This window comes from Emydura macquarii, unplaced genomic scaffold (assembly GCF_026122565.2).
Source record: "Emydura macquarii macquarii isolate MOO-44397 ecotype Brisbane River unplaced genomic scaffold, CSIRO-AGI_Emac_v2 contig_561, whole genome shotgun sequence".
Classification (NCBI taxonomy): domain Eukaryota; kingdom Metazoa; phylum Chordata; order Testudines; family Chelidae; genus Emydura; species Emydura macquarii.
In genome coordinates, this window is record NW_027130698.1 from 6,548,492 (window position 1) to 6,574,007 (window position 25,516).

At 37.9% G+C, this 25,516-nt stretch overlaps 1 long non-coding RNA gene across 4 annotated transcripts in view; it reads right to left on the minus strand.

Moving 5' to 3' along the window:
- Positions 1-244: 244 nt before the first annotated feature.
- The window catches only part of LOC137147761 (uncharacterized), a 162,624-nt gene continuing 137,352 nt past the window's right edge, over positions 245-25,516 (minus strand). For 3 of the 4 annotated variants that reach the window (XR_010918328.1, XR_010918327.1, XR_010918326.1), the window contains exons 3-4: positions 935-1,149; positions 245-510 (exon numbers count right to left, since the gene is read on the minus strand). This is a non-coding gene — a long non-coding RNA (uncharacterized lncRNA). Of the gene's footprint in view, positions 511-934; positions 1,150-11,886; positions 11,985-25,516 lie in introns of all 4 variants that reach the window. The other variant, XR_010918329.1, reaches the window with a different exon arrangement.

The window sequence follows — 25,516 nt, forward strand, 5'->3', positions numbered from 1 at the left end:
GTTACTTTGCCCCAAGTCCTGAGCAAGAGATGGCGAATTACTGTGCAGCCACAGGAACATACCAAGAACCAGAATGTGATTCACAATCCAGCGCCTGGATCCCCCACCTATTCTAGGGATGGAAAGTGGATGAGAATCTAAGGAGTGCCAACCCTTGCTCTGTGGTGACCCTGCCACTGTAGGAGTCTGAACATGTTGTCTGGCTCCATCCCGGTAGGCAGTGCTGATCAAACAGTTCAAACAGTTACTCATCAAAATAAGATTTAATCAGATAACAGAGAATGAGGAGCAATCAAATAAGAAATAAACTGAATTTTAAAATGGAACAAACAGGCTTTACTTGTCATGTTGTTCCACTCTTTCTAACATATTTTCCTAATATCCTCTATCTTACTTTAAAAAAAAAAATTCTTAAAATAGATTGTACTATCCATTTTAAAGGAGAACTTCTGATGGAGGATAAATGGGAGTTCTGCTGAATATGTAATGTCAAGATGTGGCACATCATAACTGCAGAAAGAAAGAAAGAAACAAAGAAAGAAAGAAAGAAAAAGAAAAACACATATGAACACCCATCAAATCCAACAGCTATTAATTTTGTTGTAATACAATTTTCACTAGAATTTTTGTGGCTTAAACAATGGATGTGGTGTGCTGCCAAAACTCTTTTGCAATAATAGCCCTGGTTCAGGACAGCGTACAATGAATGCTTAAAGTGAAGCATATTCTTAAATGTTGGCTTTCCTGCATCAGGGCCAATTATCATGCATGATATAATTGTGTTCATAAAATGTTTTAATTTAACAGGACTTACTACAATATGTAGCACATGGCTTGACATAATTGAAACAGAGGTTACCCAAATACGTCAGTGAGAAAATATGATAATACAGTATATGAGACACAAAAAGAACATTCAAAATGGAAAACAAACCTTTAAATAGACAGCTTGTCCTGGGTTCAAAGTTAGGCTACTGTTGTCCACTGAGTCTTCATGGCAAGAGAAATAACTTCAGATTTTGACTTGTTTCTTTTATCTTGTGCTTCTCAGATGCAAGTGCAGCAGCAATTGATTGGTTTAGTCCATAGCTGAATGTTCTAAACTATAATGACTTTTAGCACTTCTTGCAGAATGTCAAATGGGAGATCCTGTGATAATGAGAAAGGAAAAGTGTCACCACTAAAGTACTCTTTAGTATGGGTTAGGTAAATAACATTTTTAAGATCAATTTTATATTCCCTGGAGGGAGGGATTTCCGTAATAAAACAGGAAATCGCCTTTTATCAATGAGTCACAGATATCTGAAACGACATTTATATACATTTTACAATGGAAAAAGGACAAGTTATTTAATTACTAAAGAGATAGAGTCTTGTCTCTTAAGTTTCCCCTGTGAAATCACTTTGTAATGCCATATTTCTGAAGTGATTTGCTTCAAAAATGCTTTAGAAATATGACATTATGGCACATTTATTCTTCCATTAATTGGAAATGTGATTACAAAAATGGATTCCTAGCCATACTTTGTATCATGTTAGAGCCAAACACTGAGCCAAATCAGATTCTGTGGACGAGGGGAAAGGTATGGAGGCACATCCCAGGTTAAAAAAAAATACCTTATCCAAATAGGTGAAAAATTCCAGATTAACAAGGTCATGAATTTCCCACTTTATTATGTAGTAAAGAGAAGGATTTGTGGGTCAGGGAGATGGACGTCTTAAATCACCAAGAGCTGGTACATTCACACAGAGGCCCAGTAACTCAGCACTATTACTTAAACACTCCCTGTTCCAACCTCATGGCAGTACAGATCCCTTAGGAGCTGATCTCTTATTTGTTTTGTCCATCCCTGGGCTGGAAAATAGTGATAGGAAGTAGCAGTCTACATAAGACAGGGCTGAGTGTGTCAGTATTCTTCTTCTTGAGGAACTCTCCAGGATGACTGGCCCTTTGAGGGGAGTTGGGTCCAAACCCACCTGTGACTAATCAGCTGCCTCCAAGCTGATGTTGGTAGGCCAAGGATCTGGTGGTAGCTGGAATATCATCTGGTCCTCATAAAAGACAGCAAATAGCTCAAGTGAGCAGAGAAATGTTAGCCTTCTGCAAGAGACCTTGGGGTATGGACGAACAGTCTGCATAATTTAATTCTGCAGGAATCAGAGAGGCTTGCCTTAATTCAACTCCCAGGCTGATGGAATGTGGAGGATAATCCTGTAGGGAGTAGCTAGGTTTGGTTCCTTTGTATCACCAGAGCAGAGCAAAGGGAATGGAGAAACAAGCCCATTATTTAGTTCAAACGACCACTTCTTGGGGTTTGGGATTGGCAATTCAGACAACAATGAAAACCAACTTCAGCTTAAACTTTGCCCCTTAATTGGCTGTTCCTAGGGTTTTCCTATAAATACCATTCTGTTCCAGATCCTGGCTTCCAAAGAGCCACCTTCATCTCCCTTCTATCCAGCTTCCATGCTTAAAGCCTGTCACAATGAGTCTGCAGAAATTATTCAGCATCTCCCTGCAGGCTTCTAAAAGCTGCAGTCAGGGAGGATCAACAGAAGAACCTTGCCACCCCACTACACATATAATATAGATGCTAATATAAGTGTAACATATTTAAGCCCTATAACTCACCCTATTGTTCCAGTAGTGCAAAAAACAGCCTCAGAATGGCTATCATTAATAATATTTAATGCTAAAGACTATGGTTTTCGAGGGAAAAAAACTACTATTTTGAAGTAAATCAGGCATGAATGCTGTTCAAATATAACATTTGGGTACTTGAGATTCAAGTCTTTATGTGTAATTAGCCTACTCCACAAATTAGAATTCATGAAGGTGATAAAAACAGTCATTTTGAAAATCAACCAACAAATGAGCCCATAATTTTCAAAAGTCATAATTCATTAATGACAGACTTGGTATCAAGATAATGGAGTTCAGAAAATGAAAGTCAAAAAGCCAATGGATAAGGAATGCTGATCATCACATCTCTAACCATGTTAAACTAAATTATTACACAAGTCAAACTTGTTTACGTGTTATATTCATATGTGGGGCCTCCTGGCCAAGTTCTCCTAGTAACTGCAAAATGTAAGGGCAACCAGAAATATGTTGGATGAATATCAGTTCCTCCCTTGGACAAAATCAATGCATCTAGGTGGCATCAGTTCAACATTCTTATTGCAAACAGATTTCTTTTTTTGAAATTACTGTTATTTCAGCATTTTATATTCTTCTCTGAACAGCTGCAGTTGGTAATATGACTATGTTCTTTCAGAAATAGCCTACACTTAACAAACAGTACTTCTTTGTAATTAGGGTGTTTCATTCAGATTTAGGACACAGCTATGGTTGAAGCATTTATAGTGTTTTATATAAAACAATGTTTTTCCTACTAAATTCATCTTGCCTTTAGCTTATTTTCTTTCTGCAACTTGCTCAGAGTTTTGCAAAATGAATGTGTACCGATTTGTAATAGAAAGATAATATACAGCAGCTAGACTGGAAATAAGTGTGAATTTATTCCAAGATTTCACCAGCTACAATTTAAACTAGAGCTCCAATACGTTGATGGTGCGTTTTGTCAGAAGTAAGCACATGTTGCAGTAACGGGATTTTCTTGCTTTGGCGGCTAAGAAGGGGGAATTTTAGTACGGAAAATCAAACAATGGCATAAAGAATCTACTCCTCCAAAATAGTTCTTCTAGGCATCTTCATGTCAGTTATCATGGCATTTAAGGAACTCAGAGAATACCAGAGTTGGGAACACCTTCTTTTGGACATATCAATTAAGGCCCTGATTTTTTAAAAGTACTTTGGTCATTGCAGTGATTAGCATTGCAACACCTAACTAATTTAGGAGACAATCTCATTTTCAAAAATGATCTGTGCATTTAAGAGCCTAAATTCCAACAACAGTCTATTCAATTTAGGTTTCTAAGTGCCTAAATCACTTTGGAAAATGAGATTTTAGTCTCCTAAATCAGTTAGGCATTGCAAAACTGAATGCAGGAACACCTGAATACATTTTAAAATCTGGGCTTAAGTCCATGAATTTTTGACACAACAGAACTCCTTGGATTCATTATGGCACACTCTGTCAGTTCATGTTAAAATGACATGGGTAAATAGATTTTTGGTTTTAATGTCTTTTAACAACTTCTTCATGTATCTTATACTATGGGCTAGCTTCACAAAGGGATTTAGGGATCTAAGTGCCACCTCAAGATTGCACTCTCAGCAAGTTTGCAGATGACACTAAGCTAGGGGGAGTGGTAGATACCCTGGAAGGTAGGCATAGGATACAGAGGGACCTAGACAAATTGGAGGATTGGGCCAAAAGAAATCTGATGAGGTTCAACAAGGACAAGAGCAGAGTCCTCTACATAGGACGGAAGAATCCCATGCACAGCGTCAGACTGTGGACCGACGAGCTAGGCAGCAGTTCTGCAGAAAAGGACCTGGGGGGTTACAGTGGATAAGAAGATGGATATGAGTCAGTAGTGTGCCCTGGCTGCCAAGAAGGGTAATAGCATATTGGGATGCATTAGGAGGAGCATTGCTAGCAGATCGAGGGAAGCAGATCAAGGGAGGCAGGACAGAGTCCGGCTGCAGCCCCTCCATAATGTTCCTCAAACGAGGGCTTTGCCGCCCTCCCACTCCCCCACCCCCAAAAGGTCTCAGAGGAGATTGTCCAGTACGTGCTCTCCTTCACCAAGCAGTAACAGTCGGGGGTTACCAGCTTCCAGAGAGCAATGGCGACTCTCTTCTCCACATCATAGCTTGTCTCAAGCAAGTGTTCACACACTTCAGTGATGGTGCCAGTTCCGAGCACAGTTCCAGGAAAGTTGCCTTTTGCATACGAAAGTTTTGCAGCCACTGATCATCATCCCGCAGCTGCATAACAATGCAATCCCACTGGTCTGTGCTTGTTTCCCTGCACCAGAAACTGCCCTCCACTGACTGCAGATGACTTGTTACAGCCTGCAGCAACCAGGAATTTTTCTGATCAATGTCTTCTAGCAGGGCAGCCTCAGTGGCATCAGTGTTGTCTCTGCTTCAGCTTCTTGCTCTATTTAGAAAATAATCAATGATAAGCCGCGATGTATTTGTCATGCTCACAATTATAGTGCAGAGTTGAGCTGGCTCCATGTCTCTGCAGCAATGGCGATCACAGGGGGTAAAAAAAGGGCACAAAAACACTTTTCCTGGGACGAAGACACTCGTTCCAACAGCCACTGTGGCTAGTTGCACTGTGGGATAGCTACCCACATTCCACTGCTTTCTAATTCGAATTAAGGCTGGTCAGTGTGAATGCAAGAGACCAGCGCAAATATCGTAGTGTGTACACTCTGCTGCGATTTCTAAAAATCGCCTGCTGAAAGTCGAATTAAATAAAGTCAGCTTCCCGCGGCAGTGTAGACATAGCCCTAGTCTCCTAGGTGCCTAAATTTCTGCTGATGGGCATGTGCACAGCAGTCTAATTTCTGAGGCCTGATAACCTAGCTTGCGAATAAGCCACAGCAGGATCCTCAAAGTCGACACTACCCTGTGTATCTAGCTGTGGTGCCTGATCCAATAGGCATGCCAAACATGCTTAACCCAACACAAAAGGATATTGATGGCTGCCCTCTTATATCCTTGCGACTGAAGCACTCATCCAGGTTCAAATCCTCCCTCTACCTGATGTGAAGGAGGGATTTAGCCCTTGCTCCTCTTCTCATCAATTCCTACTGGCTATCTTATGTGGCTGTCTGCTCACTTTGCTGACTTATGTGGGTCCCTTTCTTAGGCACCTAACTTTCCTAATGCATTGTATAGAGAGTTTGGGCAAGTACCACAGGGCCGCAGATTCCATGAGGCAGCAAGATGCCCAAGGGTGAGATATTGCAATGCTGAGAGAAGGTCCCCTTGGTGCCTCTATCCCTATGTGTCTATTTGTAAAACAGAGGTGTTGGGATGTTAATATGAATATTGCTTTCAAACCGATCAGGAAAAAATTATACATAGCACCAAAAACCACTGGATTTTCAATGATAATGAATTATTTATTTCAAACTATTAGATATAAAATAAGTTTCAAATGAATACAGAAGGACAAAATTGTACAGTTAAATTCTCTCTATTCATCTCCAGATGTGGGTAAAATCTTGGCTGCCACTGAAGTCAATGAGAGTTTTGTTCATGACTCCAGAACGGCCAGGATTTCACCCTTTACATATCACAGTTACAGATGGACAGCAATTAATATTGACATAGGCCCTGATTCGGCAAAGCACTTAAAGGCATTCTTAATACTTATGCTTAAGTGCTTTGAGCTATTGAGACTGTAAGTGCAGCAGTTTGAAGATAAAATGGCATGAACCCACAATATGCTTAAGTAAAGGTTCTTTTGTCCATGTTTTATAAGGTGGTCCAGGAGTTGAACTGGCTCTTCTAAGTTATATACAATGGCTAAAGGAGGGGTGGGGTAAGAGGAACCTATTGGATGTACATAATTGCCTATTAAACACAAAAGGACTTTTCCATAAGAGTTGAGAGTTAACTTTTGTTATTTCTTCTTGTTGTTTTCCCTACTTTAAAATAAAACTAATTCAGAACTTAAAATATATGGAGAACCATAATGTAATTCCTGGAAATGAAACCCAGATTTGTTACTTTGAGTTACTTTTAAGATACCAGTGACTGGCAATTCAAATGTAAACATGTATTGCTCTTGACCCACTTGTAGAATCTGTGTTATAGTCAGTGCTCCTCAAGATGCATGATGTAGAACACCTGACCTACATGGAGGCCTCTAAACATCCTTTTCATTTAGAAGAACCAGAATTTCTCTGCAACATTAGTAACCGACATTTCAGAAAGCTCCAGTTGCAATTGGATTAGTAGCTATGAGTTGCTCATTAAATCTTTCCTATTATTAAATTGACTTGTCTCTAATACAATATTTCCATTTGATTGCAAGAAATATATTTACCATATATAGTATAAAATAACGTTGTGCAAAAATATGTTATTTAAAATCCTTTAGTAAAGATCCTGTGTAATCAAAGATCCTGAAGTTTAGATATTCTTTGTGCATAATTATACAAATGGACACTAGAGGTATGTAGCCTAGTTATGAATTGAGTTTGCTTTGAGAATTGGGGGAAAAAAACCTACTGGGCAAAAGAGTACTTTTTATGCATACCGTTGTATAAAGAATTGCTTTGAGAAAAGTTTCCATTGTCTAAAGCATTTAAACTATAACGTATTTCAAGGAGTAACAATATCACCTTGATCGATCGTTCTTTCAGCCCTCATATAGATTGTGCCAATCACAACACATCTTCCATTCTTCTCTTATCCTGGCCTAGTCACAATATAATTTCTAATTTTCTTTTATCACACTGATGTTACTTTTGAAATATTATCCTGTGTAACATTTGTTTTTACTTTTTAGAAATGCTATTTTATTATTCTTAAAAATAACTGGATCACCAAACATTCTGAGTGTTTTTGCATGACAAAAGTATGATAAAAAAAAAGTATGATAAAAAAGCATGATAAAAGTAACAGGAAATGCCGTTTTTGTAACGCTTTCAAAAGGTGAAGAACAACAACTGGATAAAATAGCCGTTTGCTGTTTGGGGCAGTGTTGGTGAACTGCTTAATTCTAGCATTGTAGCCTTCTGCAAGCTGCCACTCAAGAAAATAACTGTGTTATAGTCCTGGATTTCTAAATATATACAAGAAAAAACACAAACACATGCTTTTAGCTTCCTACCATCCCCAGTCCTTCTGTTATTTTTGGTAAAAGGAATTTGTGGTGCAAAATTTGCAAAATTGCCCCACCATTTGAGTTTTCTATATGGTCTAACCAGAAATTTGATAATGTCGACTTCATGTTCACTTATTCAACCTTTTTTTTTTTTCCAGGTGACTTTCTTAGGCATAAAGAGATAATTGATCTGTTAATCACTGTTAATTAAAACTGCTGTTTCCTTTCATTTAAAGGACAAATTAAACTGCACAGCACATTTTTTAGTAGGTGATCTGTTTCACTGAATTCATAATAAAAGGTTGGGAAGAATATTTCGGTCATTCTGCTATCAATTTCACAACACTTCAATGTATTTCTCCTAGAACATCATGGGAAAGCAACACTAAAACCCACTTTAATGAATTGATTATTGTAGTCTTTGTTCTAATTTCCCAAGCATTCCCAATAAAGCTAATGATATGATCATCACATATTGAGAATAATAATTAAAAAGATTTGCTAACACTATGGGAATACTCACACATGATATACAGCAATGAAAGTGACTACAGTGTACATACCAACCCTCCCAAATCTAGACTTCAAAATTGTACTTATTTTACATGTCAAAAAGGAGATTCTCCTCTGTGGGTTTCAGTTAGAGTAATTGGTAGATTTCAGATGTAGCAATTTGTTGGTCCTACTTTTTATTACTTTTTATCATACTTTTCTTTTTATAACTACTTTTTATTGTTACAGAGAATTAAGAAGAAAACAGGATGGGAGGCTAAGAATAGCCAGATTCTTCAGCGAAGATATAGGAAACAAAGGACAGGAAAAATGCATGAATGTATTTTGAGGTTAATGCCATTAGGAGTCGACTAATTCTTTCTGGCTAGATTGCTGTTGTCAGCAGTAAAGCAACTGCGTAATACTGTAAAATATCATCATGAAAGGAAGACCTGCTGTTAAGACTAACCATTTAGAATGTCTGCCTGCCTCTGTAGAGCGCTTGCATAAAAGGCTGAGCCATTTTCACAGGTAATCCATTTATAAATCACTGTAATAAAATGGCCATCTTGACAGTAGCTCAGTAACATTCTTTCACATGTTACAGCTGTATCCAGGCAACGAAAACATCTTATTTAGATAAAAGGAGAGGTGGGATTTAATAGTTAGGGGGTTGGTAGATTTTCATTGATTACAGTAGGAAGGGTAAAGGGCTAAAGATAAACCATTGGTAACTTTAAAAATGAAAATAAAAATACCTTCGTTGCCTGTTTTGAGAAATTGAAGATGATGTGCAAAAAAAAACCAGTGATCTGAAGCCTATTAAAACCAAGTGTTAGATAAATGGTTCATTATAAAATTAGATTGTCTTACTTTGGATTTCCCTCTCCAATGTCCATTGACTTTCATTGTAGAGTATAACTGTATGATAAATTCAGCATAACAGTATTAGCTGAAAATGTGAGACTAGCTTGTAGAAACTCAGTTGTACACCATACAGCTCCTAACAAAGGTATTCTGGTACCTACACATTCTGAAATATTAATTATAAAATAAGATTAGGTAGAACAAGTGCAAAAGTATTTTTTCAAGCACAATTACAATGAAAAATGAAATCAAAGTGTGTTTCTTCCTCCCCAGAACACACAAGCTTTTATGAATTTTATCATTTCAGGCATTGAAAGTTGATGGGAATTCAGCATCTAATTCCCACAGGCCACTGTGAAAATCTCAGCAATCAATTACACCACGAGCTGACATAGTTGTGAGTCACTATCAGCAGAAAAGGGGTTTGTTTTATTTTTTCTAACAAGTTTTTAGGGTGAATACACTGGCAAAATTACATCTAAATGCAGAGTTTTCTCTGTTAAAAGATGCTGTGTTTTTAGATGCCAATTTATTTTGAGTGATGCAGTTATAGCAGAATAGCTCACAAAAATGAAACAATCACTTCTAATTTAGAATAAGGATTTTATGCAATAAAAAATATGAAAAAATCCTAATCATATAGTGTTGCTGTGAATAATGCAACATTTGTTGTATTAAGGGCCAATCCAGCAACCTTTGAAGTATATATAGAGAGACACCATTGACTTCTAGGTTGCACTGAACCCTTGCATAATATGAAAACAAAATACAGAGCACATTGAATGTCAGCCCTAAAAATGATCCTCCCAGGAATTGATCAGAAATATTTCTCACCACCACACACACACACAAAGATGTGAGAAAAGAAATGAGCCTTGAAAGAGACCAACAAGGAAGCAAATTTCAGAGCTTTAATAAAACAGTGTATCCAAATTAGATTTACCCAACCCTCCACTCTTTAACCACTGATAATTACTGCTAAATAGTTGAAACAGTTCTAATTTGATTTCACCCACTGTATTAAAATATTATGCAGATTAGAGAGAGTCATTTCTGTATCCTGACTGGTCTGCCAGAGTCAAGACTTTTTCAATAGCATTTAGTTCGACTGATTTTGGACAGACAGAGGCAGAAAGAAATTTCAGGCCAACTCCTATTGCCTATGAGCTAGAGAAAAGTAAGCTGGTGGGTAGAAGAATGAATTGTCAAAATTAAACCAGGGAAACACTTATCAACAAAGAATGCTGCAAAAACAAAGAAGAATCTACATGAGGCAGGCTATACCGGGAATAGTGTTGCTCCTTCATTGCTCACACTTATGATTCCCTCCCCCAAAGACATCCCCTTCCATTCCCTTCCCCATAAGATAGTCCCTGATTAGTTCTGTGGTTTTTTTTAAGCAGTCAGATTTTCCTGTGTAACTTGTGGACCTTGTGCAATATGTAAACTACATTCTCAAACTAAAGCTGTGATCCCTCATCCAAAAACTAGACATATTGCCAAGTATGAATCTACACAGAAAGCACAAACTTTTTCTAACATGAAGGGGCAAAAATATTGGAAATGTGTTCAGACAAATGATACCAAGAAACAAGATGTGGCCCTGAGTTGATCTTATTGTCTCTGAATAAGAAAAAGGAGGATTGTGAAGCCATCTAAATAACTCCAAAAGAGAAAGGACAACAAATTAGGTTGGGACATGACACTGATTTTTCTGTAATTTAATTACTAGAGTAAAAGAGAAACTATATCATATGAGTACATGATCGATCACCATTGTAACTTATTCTACCTGAGGATGACTAATAAAGTGACCAAGGAACTTCATCCCATTCTTTCCCTGGGTAAATCAGTGTCTCAAGGATTGTCCTCAAGCACTGCTTCTATTTATAAAAAGTTGAGGTTATCCAGTCAAAGAACATAAACACTAAACAACTTTGCTGATCACGGGATTATGGCCATCTGGGATCATGACACAACAGACCTGAAAGTTAAGCAAACCATAGATATTGTTTCCTTAAAGGCGTGACCACATTTTGTTGTCCAAACCTACTTGTATAAGCAGTTGTTTTACATAAGTAACTTCTGTCACTACATTAGGCTAAAAGAGATGGAGTAAGAGATGGAATAACAAGTTCCAAATAATCAATACTCAGAGGAGCAATTGCTTTGAACAGTTTGCAAAAGCCCATAGGCCCAGATATATTAATAAAAAGTATCAAATGAAGAAACACAGCAAATAAATTATTTGTTTGTGTGCAATTTACAAACAGAAAATAGGCCAATGGATAGTTTCACTGTTTGCAGTACATATTTTAACCAGCTCAGCTTGGAATATTGGATTGATACCAGTTCTCTGCATATGTTATCAAACATAGATCCTGCTTATAATCATCATTGCCACACACTATGACTCAGCTTCGTTAATTTTTTGGAGTACTGAACCATCTGGAGAGCTTTAAGGGTTCCTAAAGATGCAGATGGGGCCAACTGGTATATTTGCCTAGGTGCCTAACTCCAAGGCCTAGGAGCTTTTGAAAATCCTATTAGGCTCCTATTTGCATCTTTAAGCACCCAAACACCTTCTGAAATCTGGCCCTAGGAACCTCTCCAGAGGGGGTTCCTACATTTCTTTGCGTTCAGATTATTTTTTACCCAGACAGTCTTGACTGTGGTAACAGAACTGCCCACCCCGACTAGCTAAGTCATTAAGAAGCTCAGCTGCTCCCCTTCCACCTAGCCCACTGGGACAGAGAAGAACACTTACTTTTCAGTAATAGCATTCCCAGGGACATCCAGAACAGCATTCACATTCAGTACAAATCCTTCTAATCTCCTGGGAGCAGAAGCTGACTTCCTGGGCATCTGGGCATGAAACATGTCATCTTCATTTACAGGGATGATTGGTGTTTACCTGTGGTAAAACTTGAGGCATGTTGCACTTAGTCAAGAAGGTATTCTTCAATGTCATCATAAGGCTTGTACATCCCATCATACCTCTTTAAGAAGGTAGTAGGTCAACTAGTTCAGATAAAGATTTTAAGGCAAACACAGTTCTGTTGGTTTCCTTATTCCAGTAAATATGCACATTGAACTGGCTGAGGAGCCGATCCCAGTTCTAAAAGAGATTCATCTCTTAGTTTTCTCTTAATTACAGCAAGGCTGTCTGTCAACTTTTTGCTGTTCTGTGGCATAATCCTCACTATCTCTCCGGTTTCATAAACTATCCACATAAACATGTGCTTGATTAAATGAGACACTTACACCATTGCACTGTAAATTAATTGGTAACTGATCCCTTGCTGAACTTTAGAAAGTGCTTCAAGTTAAAGTTTAATCTTCATGGTAGATAATTAAGGCAAAATATGTAGGAAATGAAAACAGAATTATTTTATATTATGGCCCAAATTTTCAACCAGGTGCATACCTAAGTATGGGGATATTTTTTCGGTGCTTGGCTTTTGCATGCATGTGTACATTCAATCCCAATTTGTGTGCATATTTTACAGAATTTGCACACCTAAACTGAGCACGTGGAAAAGCGTGTCACAGTGTTCATAGAAAGTGATATCTTATTCCCCTTATTACTCTATGATTTTCCATCTTTATAGGTTTAAAAAAAAACATACATGGTGAGGCACTCTACAAATATGATATATTGATCAGTGGGGTCTTTGTTAGGTATTTATGCAGAATCTCTACGATCTGTTCTTTTAACATCCTGTAATTTCTATCTTTTGTTTCGATGGTCTCCAGTTTGATTCTATGGACAGTAGCTACCATGAGTTTGTTTATATAAAAATTTTCCAGTCATTTCTTGTTGGGTTCTGATACTAAACTCTTAGACTAAGACCAGAAGGGATCATCATGATCATCTGGTCTGACATCCTACACATATGTATTTCCTTCCTGGTTTCATTAATGAAATGAATATCAAGCTTACGATGTAGGATGGAAGACACAAAATTGTTCAATCTACTCAGACAGGGGTTTGCTATATAATGTTCTTTTTCCATATTCTTCTGGCTTTTACGGTCTGATCAAAAGCCTGTTGATATTACAAGAAAGACTTCCATTGATTTAGTGAGCTTTGGATCAGGCCCTTAATGCCTGACGCATGAGATATAAAACTGAGTTTGGAAGTCGTTGAAACTTACTTAAAGTTTCAGAACATGTCTTCATCACTTGGATTATTCTATTTAATTTCAGTGGCATCACTATTTTAATCGCATAAACCTGAACAATGACCCAGCAGAAGGAAAACATCCAGATAAAATTAAAATTACACAATTATGAAGACAAAAGAAAACAGTCTAAAGTATAAGGACAATGAATCCAATATTACATTATTTTCTCCAATTCTGTTTCCAGTATAAGCTGTGAGGGCCAAATTTTCAGAAGAGTTCCTTTAGGTCACTAAATAAAGTGGCCAGATTTTCAAAAGTACTCTATACTCTCTCCTCTCAAATATGAATATATATATAAAAAAATTGTCCCTTATTTTGATGCCTACAAGAAAATTACTGGGTACTGAATTGTGTGTGCCCACAGTGGAATTTTTTTAATTGAATATTAAAGTAATTGGATTAGTGCTCAGTGTCTGGAAATAACAACTACTGGTAATTCTAACACTTGGAAATAAAGGGGTTAACATAACATTAAAAGAGCAAATTTTGTCTAGGAGCGGAAGTGGCAGTGATTAATCTGTTGAACCATAGAGCTACAGCATATTTCTCTGAATTTAAGCACACAATCACTTTCAGTCCCTGTTGAACAAAAAAAGTAAAATGTCAAGCTACCATATTAACATTTTCCAACTTCAGGTATTTATCAGTTTATTGAGACAATAACCAAGTAAATGTAATCTGGCTTTCATATCAGAACATGGCTAATAAGAGGAATGTACTGTGGCAATACTGTCAGATCATTCTTCAGGCACATACTAAAAATATAAGCCCCTTACCAAGGAGGTTAACACCAGACTTGACATGAAGGTGAATATAACTTTCAGATCTGGATTTCTTTTAACATCTAGTGAAAACCAAATAAGTAACAGAGAAAAATGATGCAACGTTTTAAATACCATAACATTTTGTCTTCCTATCACCCCTAGTTCTGTGCCCAGAGTCCATTTTAAGAAACTTGTATAGATACTGGATATCTCCAAAGGTGAATGCAGATGGGGAAGGAATCTTAACTCCAAGATAGCAATGGAGTTGTTCTCTAGCCACTGTTCTAGCCTCATGATTGAAGTATGGCTCTTGCTACAGAGACATTTACGCATAGGTAGATCCATCAATTCATGACCTACCCACCTCAACTCTCCACAAAGTTAGGCTTATAGTATGGTGCGCACCTGCCAGATAAACCACCTAAACTGATTTTCACACACACAAAATGGAAATGAACCTATTCCTCTGCATTCCAAACACCTGCAAAGAGAAGACAGGATTTGCTGTACCATGCACATTCTTACACCTTAGACACTGCAGTAATTCCAAGTGTGCTGACAAGATGATGAAAGTTTAGCATCAAATCCTGTTTTTGTATGGTACCCTAGACATTCAGTCACCAACATACAAACAATGGATATTATTAGTCACTGTGGTAAATATAGACCAATCAAATCTCTTAAAATCTGAGTTCTGGTGAGAGTTCAGTATCCTGCAACTTCTGAATTTATTTGCAAAACTAAGAACCCACACACATTGTGGGTTCCCACAACTCTGAGTGAAGTCAAAGGTGTGCAATTTGTGGTGTGCAAGGAATACAGAAGTCAGGCCATTATCAGCATTGGTACCAGCCGATAGCTTGTAGGAATGTGTGTGCGCAAGAATCCTACTTTATAAAAATCACAGAAGGCAGAAGCTTTAAACTGGGTTTGTTTCTGTAATGTAGATAATAGCAATTCCATTCCCATAATACACTCTACTGATTTGTGCTATATCTTTGATGGCTTTTAGCAGCAAAAAGTTACAGCACCATATAAAACCTGGTAGCTAAATGTCAGCTAATATCTATTTTGTCAATACATTTCTGGTAACATTTTATTTTAAGATTTTTTTCCCTGACAATATTATTTCATGATAGAATAATCATTTTAATTACTGCATTTATTCAGTCATTCAGCTCTTTAATATTTTTAATAACAATTTTGGAATATCCTCTCCTGGTATTTCATGGTAGTGGAGATAAGATTCTGAGCATAAACAAACAATACTAAATCCTCTGCAGCAAAACAAGCTAAAGAGATGGTGGAGAAATCAAACAGGGGGGGAAAAAAAGGCTTTTTTAAGGGCTCAGTCCTGCAACACATACAATTCTCTCAATTTTCAATGCTGCATCTCGAAGCAGTACTCTGCACCTTGCAGAATTGAACCTTACATGTTTATACTAAAAACTAGATTTTTCAGAATAGCGCAGCAATGCCTGAGGATAATGAGAGCTATGGAATGCTGAGTACTTTTGAAAATCTGTTCACTTCATTTAGGTGCCTAAATCACTATGACACTAATCATAATAGGTACACATTATTTGGGAAGGGCATGATTCTCCCATAGCTATAGCATACTTCCTGGAAAAGGCCTAACCTGTGGAAAATGATTGTACGTTTACTACAACTCAAATTAAAAAACTTTGCTGATGATAGTAAGTTATTTTATAAAACTTCAAAGGGCATGATGGAAATCATTTTACCATGCAGTCAAAATTGCATAAGCCCCTAAAATAATGTGTAACCAAAACAGTAAATCAAGTAGCCATCTCTTCTTATGCATGGCTGACCAAACATGCTGGATTCAATTAATCAATTACATAACATTAAAAAAGATGCCTTAAATAAATCAATATTTCTGTCCTACCAGACACCAACATCATCAGGAATGAAGATGTCTGAGGTTTTCAACATCAAGGCACAGGGAGGATCTGAAAATACTCATGAAAAAGAATTCCCTTAGCCAATAAATTAAGGAAACATTGACTCTATCAAGCCAAACATCAAATCGGAGGAGTGGGCCATATGGTGCGCACGTTAAGGGTTTAAAGGATTCTGATGACCTTACAGTAAATTTAATTCTTAAGGATTCATTTTTAAAAAATTACATCATGTTCTCTCCTGTATAATTTTAGACTTGGTACATAGTTCATGAATAATCCTGATTTCAATTTAAAAAGAGTTGTGATAAAGCATACCACAGCAAAAGCATGTAAGACAAAAGTCATTCTAACAGAGTACTGGCCTTTAAGGTCAGAGAACATAATTAGGAAGGCCAACTATTCTGTTCCATGCAAGTGGATGAAGCCTGGAATCACTGAAGCAGTCATTGGAGGAGAGGAAGAGGGTCCCAGGGAACAGGCAGTGTCAGGGAGAAGGGAAGGATAGGACCCTCCTACACCATTGTTCCTTTACGTTCCCAGGACCAGAAGACTGTGGAGTGGGTGGAGCAAGGCTCCCCTCTCCCCAGCCAGTAGAGACAAGTGTTATTAAAACCATCTGGGGAGGATTAAGAAATTGATTAGTTGACTGGGAAGATGACTCAAAATGAGGCTTCAAGCCCATTCACGGGAGCTGCTGAAAATTAGAGGAAGAACTCATGAGGACAGAAATCACACAGCCCTAAGAAAGAGGGCTGTGAAACCCTGACCAGAAATGGGGAGCTGGATAACCTGAGTAAATTAGCCGCAAGAGGGGGGAGATATTGTTCTTAAAGACTGGGTGTAAGTGGATTATTTCCAGAACTCAGAGAGAAACTGATGCAGGGTGTCTGCAGGGCTGTCCTAGGCCATTAGAGGGCACCTATCTATAGTCATATTTACCTTTGATTTAAGTACTTTATATGGCTCTTCTCACTGTAGTATCTAAGTAGGTTTATTCGATTGGAGACTATTTTCTCCCTAAGAACATCGCTTCTCAGAGAGTGGAATACTACATAGTTGATATAACAAAATCTTTGGCTAGAACCTCCGCTGGTGTAAATCAGTACAGTTCCACTGAAACCAGTCAATGCTGACTTATGCCAGCCAATGGTCTGGCCCATTGTCTTCTATATAATCAGAAACTGTTGGGAACAAGTATGTGATGTATTAAAAAAAAGTATTCTCCAACATTTGGACAAAGCAATTGAATTGTTCTGCAGATGACATAGACAAAGCTTACTTCTGCTTCTGGTTTATGGTTCAGGACCTCTGGATGGAAGAAAAGGTTTAAATAAGTATTTTGTTCTCTTTTCTTTCCCCATCTTTTTCTTTAAGCTTTTTCATTCTTTCAATAATCCTTACAGATCATAACTTAGTCATGTTTTTGACTTCTCAATAGTCATGTATGGCTTTTAGGCAGAGTATGTGTATTATTACAAGTTAGTTTATGGCTTTTAATATTTTTACATGCTGTATCTTTTATATGAATTACTGTATTGATCTTTGTAAAATTAATACAAAATAGGTTCATTTAAAATATTTCTTCTTCTGAAACCACAAATGTCTGTTTCCCTGAACCAACTCAGCTCCCAGAGCATCGCTTGAAACCTCAAAATCTCATCAGGTTTGATTATAAAGCTTTCTATACTAATAACTAACAACTGACTATCACATCCCACAAAAATCAATCTGTCATTTAGGAGCTTTAAACTAAACAATTCGGACTCAGGAACATATTCTTAGATTCACAAAGCCATTGCGGAGTGAAAGCCATTGATAGACATTTCCAGATTGACAGCATAAAGACAGTATGTAGTTTAGATAGAAATATATATGGATACTTATAACATATAGTAACTTCCTTCTGGGCAGTATAGGAACTTCGTGTCCATGAAGTCAAGGTCTGGTAGGACACTGTTATAATTCAACAAAAATGATTAGTCATTAAACACATTTTCTTATTTCCCTATTGTTGAGAGTTCCCTCTTTGGAATGAGAGAAGATTGATAAAAGAAAACTAACCTGCGGGTTATGAATTAAACATTATCAGGTACTATTTGAGTTGCATGGGAAAATATTATTTTTGAGATCTCAAGAAATTCTCCCATCCCAAATTGGGATGAAAAGTCAAAACCTTGAAAATTTTCACAAACTGAAAGAAAAGTGTGTTCTGAGTCACTCAAAATGTTTTGTTTCGATAATATTGTTTAGATTTGGACCATTTTAAAAAATAATATAATTAGCTTCATTTCAATACTAAAAGTAATTTTTGAACCTGAAAACTGGCATTTTTTGCATTTATTATTTTCAAATTTTCTCTCCCTTATGACAAAGCCACACTGAGGACCACAATCCAGGAGCCGAGGCATACCCACTAACACCTCTCCCCCACATAAATGGCTGTACCATTCTGCCATAGCCTTGCACATTCCCGCATTGCCCCTGATACCACCTTGGCGTAGCATGAGCTAGCCACACAAGAGCCATCTCCTCTTAGACTTGTAGATGTCCCTCATTCACCACTGGGCAGGCTGGGTCTTCCCTGATCCTGTGCCACTGCTCCCTGTCCTCAGGTAGCTTGGGGTCTATTGCACGTGAAGAAGCATTCAGCCCGCACCTACTCCCCTGTGTGTGGTAAGACTCCTCGAGCAGAGTCATGTTGGCATGGTGTTATGGTGTTGGCAAAGGTGAACTCTGTGGCAGTTCACTCCTTTCAGAACTCTTATTTCAGGTTGTCTGCAGACTCAGGCAGACATCACTGTGAAGGCTACACTTGGGTCATATTTCCAAGATTATCTCCACAAGCACGAAGGTTAGAAATATAAGTTACAAAAAAACAACAATGAAAATTCAGTCTGATGGTATCACAGGACGTAGGAACAGGAACCGTCTGGCATCTCCCTGTAGTGATTGTGTCTTGATTTGATCCAGTCTATGATCCCTGCAGATATGCAGAAGTTCTGAGAGCTCACAACTGCAACTGAAGTCCATGGGAACTGTGTTTTGAATATATAAAGTTCTATAGAAATCCCAGGTTATATGAAAAATCAGGCCCTGTTTGTCTCAAGCTGGCACCTAAAATTAGTGGACATTCATCTCCATGCCTCAGGTACCCAGCTGTAAAATGGAGATAATACAGTCAAGCCTACTATCATGAACCTCAGAATACTTGGTGTTTTTCTTAAACCTCATCTCTTGGAGTCCTCGTGTTGCCTGAGAATCTCAGCATTCATTTAAAAAAATAAATGAATAAAACAAACAAGTTAAGTTTCTGCCCATTATGGTTGCAGAGAAAAGTTGGAAAACATGAACCCTAAAGACTCAAGAACCAGAAGGCAAACAAAAATAATCAAATTTATTTTTAAAAAATATTCTTTAAATGTAAACTAATCTTGTGTTTCTGGGGGACCTGATTCATGGTTTTTAAAAAATTATGTTTCATAATATTGTAAAACCAAGTCACCTCACAAGAGTGACATACAGTTACTCTGGAGAGAGATCATACAAATTCCCAGGAGGAAATTAATAGTTGTTTAGTCAGTGCAATGAAATGGCATGTGGCAAATAAGGCGTAAGGCCACATATTGAATGATGAGGCTAAAAAAGAAATATTAAATAGCTACCCATTCAGCCAGTACTATCTATTCTGTGCTCTGAATGTGGCAGGGGAAATGTGGAAAAAATAGCATGTAATAACAGAATTAAAGACTGTATCATAAAGCATACACATGTGGGGCAGAATTAAGGTTGCACCTAACTTCTGAGCTATGAATGTGAGAATTATTACTATGCTGCTAGATGTTCTGATGTCCACTATTCTCACATCAGCATCCAGTGAAATCAGTGGGTTTACAACAGCGAGTATCAGAGAGCAGAATGTGGCTGTAATATAGTTATTAAGGAATCTTACAAAAAGGCCATAGCCAAAATTTAGTATTTCATCTTTTAAGGGCATTTTTCTAGAATTATTAAGAAACTTATTAAGATGATCTAATTGTACAACTGAGCAAGAACTTTTTCAATAAAGAACATTTGAAGAATAAGACTGTAGGGGACCATACGCTATGTCGTTAAACCTTTTCATGCATTATATGTACTGGTAAGGATAGGACGGTAAATCATTTTAAGTATTGAAAGCAAATCCATAGTAAATATACTCAGCTTCTATTCTAAGTTTCATCGAGAACACAAGAAAGAAGTTCAGATCAGCTTTTAATAAAGCTTAATTTATTTTCTAGGATGGAATATAAGTATTAAAACATGCTCAAATTTCACTAAGAAGTGATGTTTTAACAAGAAATCGGTGTTAGTCACTTGATTATGATGAACTCCTGCTGGAGGAAAAGTCATTATCTGCCCCTTCACCTTTATATTCCCTTTAATAACAGATATAAAGAAAGGCTTACAGGAAAATTAACTTTTGATCTGAAAAACCTAATTAGTTCTGTAGTCACTAGAGGTCACTATTACAATTTTGAATTTCAGTCTGCTGAATGTCACTGATTTTTCTCAATATCATTTAATTTTAAAAACTTCCCTCAATAAAAAATACTAATGTTTAAATAATGATACTTGAAATCTCTCTGTGTGTCTAGTTCAAGAAATAAGTCAAGGAACTGTTAGTTAAAACTTGTGTTATGGATATCATTTAAAAATATTTAAATTGTGATGGTTCCATCGGAAAATTACAGTTAGATAGATTTATTTTAATAGCCACAGCACTATAAAATATTGAGATAAGTTGGCTCCATAAGTACTAAAGATTACCCATATATTTCAGTTTGTCCAACCTATAAATTACCTGTAAAAAAATAATAAAAAAACCTCAACTGGAGTGTTTGGTTCTTGACTTTATCAAGAATTATCTCATCAGAATTCCTTACCACAAACGGAGGGCAAACTAAAAATATTTGAAAAGGAGAGAAAATGAAACAGGAACAGTGAAAAGGAAAAAGTTTCTTAGGTGTTGTCTGGGCCCTCTCTGTCTTGTCTAATATCTATTCTCGTTCCAACCTACATTAAAGTAAGTAATGAATGTGTGACATCCACTGCAGATTGATCACAAGTGCTTCAAACACATGGTAGATATCTGACATGGAAAGGTTTAATTCTGTGCTGCATTTGTCCTCAACAGAAATTCTGCAGCAGTGAGGAGTTCATGAAATAACAGATTTTTTTTAAAAAGACATTTCTTTTCCTGAATGCAAAGTCTGGGATACACAAAGCCGATGGTCTTGATTCAAAGCTCATTGAAGACAACGGAAAGACTCCCATTGACTTCAGTGGGCTTTGGATCAACCCTTATGTGACTTAACTCATAGACTGTCCTGTGAAATAGTCTGCTGGGAGGCTATGACTTGCCCCTTCTGGGGGCAACATGGCCACAACTACATTGAAAGGACCCAGAGGAGTTAAGGAATGCCGTTGAGAAACACCAGATGGAGAGGAGAATTGGGAGCAGCAGTTATGTCCAGGAAAGCTCTAAAGATAGGCAACACAGAGAAATTTATAAATAAAAGGGTCTCTTTTTTCTTCAAGCCCCCGATGCCTAAGGTACCTTTTACAGCTCCCTTCCACCTCTCCCAGAGGAAAAATCTGTAGGAACCAGGAGATTTGGTTAGAATATTTCTCCTTTTTACCAGAACGTCAATTAACTGGATCATGTGTGTATGATGAGTCCTTGGCCCTACCTCTTTATCAATGCCATTTTCCATACTTTTGCATGTCCCTTTCAGAACACGACAATCTCTGCCACAGTTTCCTTCTTCAGCCCGCATCCTAAAAAGCCAGAACTCGCTAATCCTATCCCTGGTACTCCAAGTTCCCAACCAAATTTTTGTATAACAATAATACTTTGTACTTGTATTGTGCCTTTCAACAGAGGATGTCAGTTAACCATACACACATAAAATATTTATGAATCACAGAACCCTTGGGAGATAGTTCTAAAAGTATTGCACAGAATGAATCAACTGCTGCATTTATGGAGTAAATAACTTATCCAAGACCACACAGCGGTCAGAGCTTGAAATAGAATCCAGGCATTCTACTTCCATTCCCTTGTTCTATCAGCTCTTTCCATTTGCCTCCCAGAGTGCATTAATTAGGTTTCATTTAAACTTAGGATAAGGATAAAAGATTATTAACAATCACAAAAGTTTGTGCTGCTGAAAATGAAATCCTGCCCAGTTCTTTGTTATGTCTCTAAACAAGACGTGAAGAACTTTATAAACAAGAAGCTCTTTTATGGAAACCAAAGAAAGAGATGCAGACAGATGTGCTCAGCTTGCACAACAACTGGTTTATGTGCTCAAGCTCTCAAACAACAAATGCTTAAAAATCATAAATCTAAGAATTAATTCTCCTTCCACAATAGTGTAAAACGAATCACTCCTTACAAAGAATGAGAAGAGCTCCATAGCTTGAATATATATTGCTAAATGAAATGAATTAAAGTCTTATTCATTCATAAAGTCTTTGTGCAGTAAAGCCAACGTAAGAAGGAAATTCAGAGGGGGAAATGTTAACAGAGGAAAAGCAAGGAGACAAAACAGGAAGAGAAACCAAAAATATTCTGACACAAGGAGCTCCCAACTGTAGAAAAAGTAATCCCATAATCAGAAATTTGCAATCCTCATGCTGGGCATAAAACATAATATTAAAATTGAAGACTAGAGTCCATAGCAAAGTATGAATTGTGCATAAAATTGCCTGCAAATAGAATATAATTGTATATGGATCCAATGAATGTTAATGCAACTCACAGAAGAATTAATTCCAGGCAGTGAGGCGGCTATAAAGATCAATCCAAGCTACTTTGAAAGCATTCAGATCCAGTACCTTTCCCCTCAATATCCTGGGGAGATCATTATGTTCAAGAAAGAGAAAAATTGTTTTTGGAGCAACTATTTGTTCTCAATATGGAAAAGACTGATAGCAGTGAAGTGTCTATTAAGCCATTTTATTTGTAGAGAAATTCAGTTAAAAGAACAGACATCACAATATTGCCTGTATTAAGTAACAAATGGAACACATGGATTAGAAATATACCTGCTGTTTGTAAAGTAAATAAAATAAAGACTCACCCATTCCTTTGCCCATCCCCCAAACAGTGTTTCGCTGTTCAGATCTACTAGAGACTTTTGCTCCCAAAAGGGCCATGTAACTCGACTTCTCATTACCTACAATTTCCAAGGCTGTTTCTCCTTTGATACCGGATTTACAGTCATGTAACTCCACCAACTCCTGATTAACTCCCATTATGTAAGATAGAAAATAATTAAACCTCTCATTTGTATTTTGTCTGTTCTGTACTGTTTTATGCAGTGTAGTTGTAGGCGTGTCACTCTCAGGATATGGAGAGACAAGGTGGTTGAGGTAATATCTTTTAATGGACCAACTTCTGTCAGTGAGAGAGAAAAGCTTTCAAGCCACCCAGAGATCTTCATGTTTGTCTCTCTCACCAACAGAAGTCGGTCCAATAAAAGATATTACCTTACCCACATCTCTTTACTGTTTTGGTATCTTTAATTAGAAAGGCAAGGAATAAATTTTCCTTGGTTCATTTTATTTTTGGGAGATGTTGAGAGTATGGTAACAAATTAGTGCAGCATCGCCACGCATGACACTATCACATTTAAATGGGACATATATATCATAGCGGACTCCGGCCATTCTGCTCCATAAATACAGGCCTCTACCACATTAGCTAAAGGAGAACCTCCATTAGCATTATTAGTATTAACATTTACATGTTATACTCCTCCAAGAGTAGCCATTAGATAATAGAGAAAGACTGAGATTTCAGCCAGTACAGGCTTCAGTGATGAACATACACAATCATGGCTGCATTAGAATGGGATGAGACTAAGGCTCTGTCTAAGGGACTATGAAGGTGAAAAGAAAGAGAGCACACAAGGAGAAAAGGCACAGACTGTTCAGCTGGACATCGGCTGGCTGGCAAGGTAAATACAGCCCTGGGATCCTGGTTAATGTGGGGAGGAGTGGCACCCACTCCCCACTCAGCAGACATGAGCAGAGGCCAGGCTCAGCCATAGTTTGGGGACCCAAGTCCGCATGCTGACTGGCTCATTCATGGGCTGTAGGTGACTCGTTGATTCAAAGAACCCAGAGAAAGGCAGCTTACATTTCTGGGGCAGAGCCACTATTCGTATCTGTGTTTTTGCTTCACTCACCCTTCCTCTGGGTTTGGTTCTTTCTGTTTCTTAACGGATGTTCGATTTCCCACTTTGCTTTGGGTTTCAGCCAGCACTCTTTTAAGGGGTAGGGGAGGTGCGGTAGGAAGGGCTTTCCCCACATTGTGGACTAGGTGCCCAGTGGTGTGGCTTTGCCCTCCTCTGAGCATGCAGGTTTGTCTAAAGCAGGTATTGTGGTATCGAGAGTTGTCTCACAACTGTATGGCTGGTGTCCAGTGCGGTTAATTGAGGTAACGGGGACCCAGAGTTGCTGGGCCCTTGCTCAGTGTTACATGATGAAAAGAGGGCTTCAATGAATGCTGAAGAAGGAGGCACCCACTTAATTTCTCATCCCAGGGGTATTGGGGCTGCTCAGTCCTGCTCTCTGGGTGCATTTTTGCAGGAGAAGTGAGAATTAGCTTCATCTGCCACTATAGCTGTTTATTAAGGGAACAAACTGGACTGATACTGTTGGCTAGTTTTTATAGAAAGGGACTGTCTGGCTGTTCCTGCCCTGGTTCTGTTATAGAACAGTTAATAAAAGTTGCAGCTGTAGCTTGTACTAAGTTTCTCTGTGTGGTATCTAATTCACTGCAGCATCTGGCCAACAGTGCCTTATCTATGGACATGGATCCCTCAGCCCTTGAGAAAGTTTCCTTGCAGTTAGTAAATAGAAGCAAGTGATGAAGACCCGAAGTAAATATGTGCAGGAGGCAACAAAGGTAGGGGTACAGTGACTTCAACAATAGCTGTGCCAGGAACTCCTATGACTCCTACTAACTAAAACCAACTGTGACATCCTCTGATTACAACAAGAGTTTCAAGGCAACAAAAGCCTTGGTGCTGCCTCCTTGTCTTATGGGATTGCAGAATATGCGGGCCTGGTTCAGGCAGCACACAAATCACCAGCTAAGGTAATTTTATTCTTCTGCTTACTTAAGAATTTTATTCTTCTGCTTACATCAATCAGCTTCTGTGCATCTGACTCAGCTTCTTCTTTAGCCATTGAGCAGACTTGCATTGTAGTAGTTAGCGTATACGTATCACAGACATAAACTGCTAAATCAGGCAGTCAAGCCAAAAGCAACTTGCTTTATTTTAGAAATATACACACCAGTCTTGGAACAGAGGTAGTTACATACAGCACACAGGTAATCCCTTTTTCCAGAAATCTTAGCCCAGACACCAAAGCCTGGTTTCCAGAAAGCTGTTCTACCCCAAGACTTAACTCTAGTTAGAAAAATTAAGGTGGGGAGAAAACTTCCCTATTGCTCATTACAGCTTCTC